This window comes from Aquila chrysaetos, chromosome 2 (assembly GCF_900496995.4).
Source record: "Aquila chrysaetos chrysaetos chromosome 2, bAquChr1.4, whole genome shotgun sequence".
NCBI classification, from domain to species: Eukaryota; Metazoa; Chordata; class Aves; order Accipitriformes; family Accipitridae; genus Aquila; species Aquila chrysaetos.
This window is the reverse complement of record NC_044005.1, coordinates 36,907,059-36,913,825: the sequence shown is the minus strand read 5'-3', so window position 1 is coordinate 36,913,825 and position 6,767 is coordinate 36,907,059.

Below are 6,767 nucleotides of genomic sequence, written 5' to 3'. Positions count from 1 at the left end.
CTGTCTGTTCTGAATGGTCTTTTATTTTAAAAACTTATTTTCAGCTGCAAGAATTATTCCATTATGAAAGCAAAAAGCCCATGGATTTCAACAGAGCAGGAAACTGGCAGATTGTATGATCAGGACATGAAAGTTTCTGAAGAAGCAACAATTTTCATTATAAGATCTAGAAATTTGTCAAGGCCTACTAGGCATAATTTCTTCACCATCTGATGAAAAAACACTTGTTTAATTTCTTTGTTTTCCCTTTGCCATTTCATAGGCCCAGATCATTGCATTGAAGCTCTTACAATTTATCAGCTACAGGTAGCAAATCCTGACAAAAGTTAACCCTACAGAAAGTCTAATAGGAAATGATGGCTTTTTCAACTCAAAGAAAAGAAACTCAAAGAACAGAGACTGAAAAGAACTGAAAGTGTGGCAAGTCACCAAAATAAGGACAATATTAGGACCTATTGATCAGGAAATTATAGACTTATTTCTGCAGCTTTGCATTGGTTGTGGGGAAAGCCTTCAAATAGTTGTTAAAGAGCAAATGGAAGAACGGTCAGTAACCCACATCTTGAATCAAGGATAGCCAACATGGTCTCAGGAAGGGAAGGGCATGCCTCGCTTACTTGCTGGAATTGTTTAAGCCTGCAGCTGCCAATACAAACACGGGGAATGCTGTGGATACTGCGCACTTGGATTTTCAGAAAACACTTGCCAGAATTCCTAACTGAGATTACTGTCTAATGTGCAAAGCCATAGCCTAATTCAAAAAGGGCAAAGGGGCCCCCACAGAAGTAAAAGGCTGCCCCTTGGACAGGAAACAAGGCAAGCCCCTGTAAGTTGCAGGGAGGTTTCTGGTGTTAAGAGTTGGCCTTACTAATAAGCTTATAAATGCTCTATGAGATGGAATTGATATGTACTTACACTTGGAGAGAATGAATTATGATACATCCAGAGACACAAATAGAACATTGTTTTATTAAACATGAAGGCTAATTAGTAATCACATTGTAATTTTGCTAATTTTGTAAAAGTAAATTTTGAGATTAAAGAATCTCAGGGGAAGGAGCACAGCTGTAAGCTCACTCACCAAACCCCTACAAAGCTTATTAGAAACATAGGCTTGAAACACAGCAACAGAGTTTTAAGCCTGAGCCTCTGAGGAGAAAAAAAAAAAAAAAAAAAAAAAGAGTAGCTGTGAACTTGTAAATAACTAAAAATTGTCAATTTAGCTACAGACCTCAAGAGAAAAATCCAAACTTGGTTTGATCTGAAATAAAAGTGGAAAAATAAATTTTAAGGTGAAAAAGGTATTCAGGACTAGGAAAAACAGATGGATTCAGTCCTTCCAAAATGTTGTATTTTCAAATACTAGTGGAAAAAGCAAAGCAACAAAGGTATGAAATAAGAAATAGGCAAAAATTCTCTTTTACCTACTGTGCAATTGAAGCACTCACTCAGAATTAAGAAAACGCATATCCTCTGCATTTTCATAGTCCCTGGGAGTCTGACTCTAACAAATGCACTCTAAGGGGTTTTTATATCATTGAATGTATTTGTTCTTCCGTTGAAACTGTTCTCCCAGAAAAAAGTATTTACATATTCATTTAGTTGGAGGGGTTAAAACAAAAGTACTTACTAACCAGTAGGGAAACAATCTAGTCCCTAATTTAATTATTTTACACAATGTAAATTTAGTGAATTTCATGCTGACACCTCCAGATTGGACTTGATGTCTTCCTTCCAACCAGAAAAATGTGAGGGTTCTGTGCAAACCTCCTCAACAGAGAGGACACTCTGTGGTCTGGTGAACATCAACCTTGGAAGCCTCCAGCATTTTAAGTATAATAACCACTACTGGATTAAGACAGCTGTCCATTTCAATTCCAGGCAAACTTGGTGAATCACTTCACAGTGAATCACTTCACAAATCTCATCTGTCTGGTTATCATAAACATCTACTCTCATTTTCCCAGAGCAGAGAATATGAAACTCTATGTGTAAAGTATCAGTACTTTTACAAAGACTGGTCTATAGGTATGCATTTTAAAGATGAATCATAGAAGTCAGAGCTTGTGCTTAATTTCTACAAAAATCACGTAAAACTTTTGCTTTAGCAATCTGTAAAATGAAAAAAAAGGCTAGTCATGGTAATTGCCAGGGACACTTGTAATGATAAACGAAATCATTTTCATTCTGTAATACTTTTGGAGATCATTAATTGGACTGTCTTGTACTCATTTTTGTAGGTTAAAACATGTCTGTGATGCATTAATGAAATTAAATACTTTCACCTCATTTTAGTGCTTTCTTAAAAAAAAAACAAAACAGAACAAACAAAACCAAACCCCAACACTTGTAAGGCCTGATCCTCTGATCCTGTATAAATAAGTAGAGGTAACACAGGGGAAGATACATCCCCCACTGATTTAGGAGAATTATGCCATCGTCCAGTATGACTTCTTTACAAGGTGGGAACACCTCCACTCCAGCTGTCACTACTAATAAGAGAAGTATCCACATTTCACCAAATCTGCAGCCTGATAATAAAGGACTGCAAAATACCAGACACAGGAAGGAGCTCTGTGGCAGCTGATTCAGTGTTTTGAGAGTGCCGTTCCGTAGCAACTCAGTTCTTCCTATTCACACAATGGGACTAAAATAAATAGGAGTTTATATCAGTGATTCATTTGCACATTGAAGATTTCCCTGAAACCCACATCTCTCCTGGACACACCCAGCCCTTCTGTTTCAATGACCCTATAAAGAAATAAGGCTATTGCTACAAGAGTTTGTGGCTTACTTCTCAATGCATTTTGCACAATTCAGTCCCACCTTTATCATGCCCAAAACCACAAAACTGGGATTGGGGTAAATCAGCAGTAGGTATTTAGGAACCAAAAGCAAACATCACATGTTGCATGTTTCTATTACCACTTTTTTTTTCCCACGTCCAATCAACTACGTGGAAATGAAACCTCCTATTAAAATAACTTTTTGCAACACCAGTTTTGTTTTTGGGTTGGGACTTCTGCCTTAAATTACAGTGAAGGGATTAACTGAATGAATGGACAAGTTGATTTTCTGTGCACTACAGAAAATACCAGTAACAATGGAATGGTATTTTGCAGAACAGAGAAATGCAGTTACATACATCAAAGTGATACAGTGTTTACTATTTGTTCACTGAAAGTTTGTCATAAATCATGGATGAATGTAATTGCAGCACTGTAATTACAGTACTGTACTTTAGAAAGGCATGGTACTGTGATAATTGAGAGATTACTTAAGTAGTAAAAACCATGGCAAACTATATAATTCTAGAATATCAGGTCAGCAAATGCAAAAATGGCAAAAGATGATTTTAAGAAAGGTTTTTAAAAACCTCAGTGGGATAGCTGTGAATCCAGATTTTATTTAACAGAAACCACTAAAGCCTGGGGAGAGGAGGAGTTCCTCAGGATGGCCCTGGTTTTGGCATGGTGCTTGCTATTTGAATAAGACACACAGAATATGTGTTTTCCTACAACAAAAACTAAGCTGGCAAATTTTTTTTTCAAAAACCAGAACAGAAAAAGATACCACACTCAGGGTCTATATCTCAATGGCTGGGATAATGAAATCAGATACGTGATCATTATTTGAATCAATCTTTACAGCACACAGCAAACAATAAGACACAGGTAAATGGCAAGTTAGGGGCAAATCACCAGGTGACCCCTCCACTGAAGAGAATTTAGCTTAGCATATTGCATGGTTCTTCTCACTGCTACACAGACATATACAGAGACAGCCTAGCCTGTATGTTAAGTGTCATATATACATTTACGGCCATGCACGAGGCTATAATTTCATGAAACAGCTTGTGAGAATTCTAAACTCTCTCATGTAAGATTTAAGCTAATGTTCAAAATTAGCAAGCACTATGGCTCTTACATTGTTTTGTTAGCCCTGTTAAATTGTCACACAAAACAATGGCAGGTATCCTCAAAGAAAAGGGTTAGTGTTTAATTGTTTGTAATTAACCAAGCACAATTAACAACCTTTCTGACCTTCACTAAATTGTAGCCAGTTTCTCATACTAAGTGCAGTATCTTTACAGGACTTTCCATTGTCAGTCCTGCATTTCTTGCCACCCACCATGCAAACCAACACTGGTACAGACCCAGCACCATCTCAGCCATGCCTACGCGCAGTGCCACAGGTAGGGCCTTAGAGAAGGAAGCCATCAGCATGCTACAAGCAATCACTACATACTTCACCCCTCCCTCCCACCAGAAGCATCAATATTACCGCCACATCCATCTTCAGAAGGATGGGCAGAGGCAGAACGCATCCATAAAAACTAATTTGGTCTAGACCTGTTTGTTTGACATGAATTGTTAGAACTTGGTGCTTATCTCAGCCAGTTCAGCTTCTGTCCTTACAGTATTAGGATACCTATCTTTACCTGTTGGTATAAACTCTCTTTGAAGGCAAATCTTTATCTTCTTACGTTGTTTTAGACACAGCAACAAGGACATGAAGGGTATGTTTGAATGTTAATGGAAAGAAAAATAAAACTTTGAAACCCTGTAGAATTGTGTTTCTGATGCACCCTGCATTTCATGAGTGTCTGCTGTAACGATGACCAGATCACTCCACTTCTCCATTCCTGAATGCCGAGAACCAAGGCTAGCTGAGCTACTGCCGCCTGGACGGACCCCTGCAGGGCTCCAGGGGTCCTCTGAGCCTCGTGACAGGGACAGCAAAGCAGTTCCTTGACAGACAAGGTGCAGATGGTCCGATCTCCCATTTCACACTGGGAACCCTTAATCTGTTTTGACAGTGTCACTCACAGCTTTGTTCTGTGGGATGATTTTCCTTTCAGTCCCCTTTTCACGTGAATCACAATACAGACGACAAAGGATTTATGGTGATAATTATAGTCAGATTGCCAGGTAGTTTTGTGTGCCTGTGTAAGAGCAACTAAAGCAGGGCTAATAAAAAAATCTGCTTGCTAAAATTTTGGTATTTTTGTTCTTTCTTTTAGATGTATTTATCATTAAAAAGGTTCCTTTGTGCCATCTAATGTGGATGTAGATGGAGGAGGAAAGCAAATAATCTTAAATTTATGGGGGTAAAACAACTCTAAGAGGGTGTCTGCTTAAAAAGCTAATGTCACTATTAGTAAGACTACTCATTACGGTAACATGCCTTGGATTTAAATGAGGAATACAGCAATGGAATCAGTAATATTTCCAAAAGTACATACTTACTTTTTGAGACTCTCCACGCAACTGCAGTTCAAGAACCACTGGTTTACAAAACCTAACGCTTCACTATTTTTTGGCATTTAAAGGTACTAAACGCAAGTCTCCTGAGAAGATGCGGTGCAACATTTGCTCACAGATTTTGTTGCTGAAAGTTTTTAAAAACATGTAATGAATTAATAATACCACTGCAGAGCATTTGATATATATCTTGTAGTTTGACAGGACAGGAAAAGGACAAAAACTGAAAAAAAAAAAAAAATCATAAATTTTCTACAAAATTATCTCTAAAATGAGTAGCTTCAGTTGGAAGCACAGATCAAAGGACTAATTCATAACAAGACACACAACAGCCAGAAGTCATCACAAGTACAGATGTTTAGACATGCTTTTAAAGGCCAGATGCAGGGAGCCAGCATCCAGCAACAGAACTGCTCTTGAGAGGCCTATAGTCCCAAAATGACTTTCACCTCAGCACATCCACCAATCTGGCTACACCCCATCCCTGTTTTCCATTTTATGCAGCAAATGTACCCAGCTCTCACTGTGCATAAGGCAGGGAGCATACTACATCCTGAAATACCTTCCAAATACAGCCATCACCTCTTTGCAAAGAGAACCATTCAACTTCTGAGACAACTAACACACCCTGAATTACCTTCTCTGCCCACCCCTGACTTCTGTGTAAGAAGAAGTAGGTTTGACAAAAAGACTCTGCTGAGCATTAATCCCCTGTTGACAGAACTGTCACATTCAGTCAAGTACATCTGATGCTGATAACAATTTAGGTTCTGTAAAATACTAATGTTGATAGTTACAACTTTTAGCTGTCAGACTATACTCCTCTACTAGCAAGCTGTTTTCTCCTAAGAATGCTAACTGGTTCTCTGAATTACAAAGAGGAAAAAGTGAAACAGGAAGATACCATGGACAAAGCTGTAATTACAGAAGGTTCTGGTGACAAGAGCAAGCTCTGGAGCCTTGCTCTTCTGGTTAATTATGATGTCATCATCCCCTCAATGCACAATGTTTATAGGACTTTACTTCAGGGCCTATCATTTTTTCTATATATTGACACCTAGAGCTATAACCATGATATAACCTAGTCATTGGGAAAGGCCACAAACCCTGCTATGGCATGTCTCGATGCCAGTGCTGCTGGTTTACTGCATCTGAGACAGAATCACAGAAAACACATGGCTTTTAAAAGTGATCGCTGAGGTAAGTCCAAAAAGGACTGCTAATTGGAGGTGCACTGAAGTAACTGATAGCTCTGTACCTGTGGTGCTGCGCATTTTAAAAAGTATCTGCAAAGGATGTCAGTTAATTAACCTGTATCACCTCCGCAGCAGGCAAGTCAGTCCTACTGGAGATATGTCACAGTTAAAATATTAACATGTATGGACTGAAGTTTAGATGTTAGGTTTCAGTTCCAAGCTATTTTTCCCATGTGGAAAACCAGAAACAGATGTGGAGTATCTGTTTCTGATTTCTACTGCAGTGTATAGATCAGGAGGAACTCCA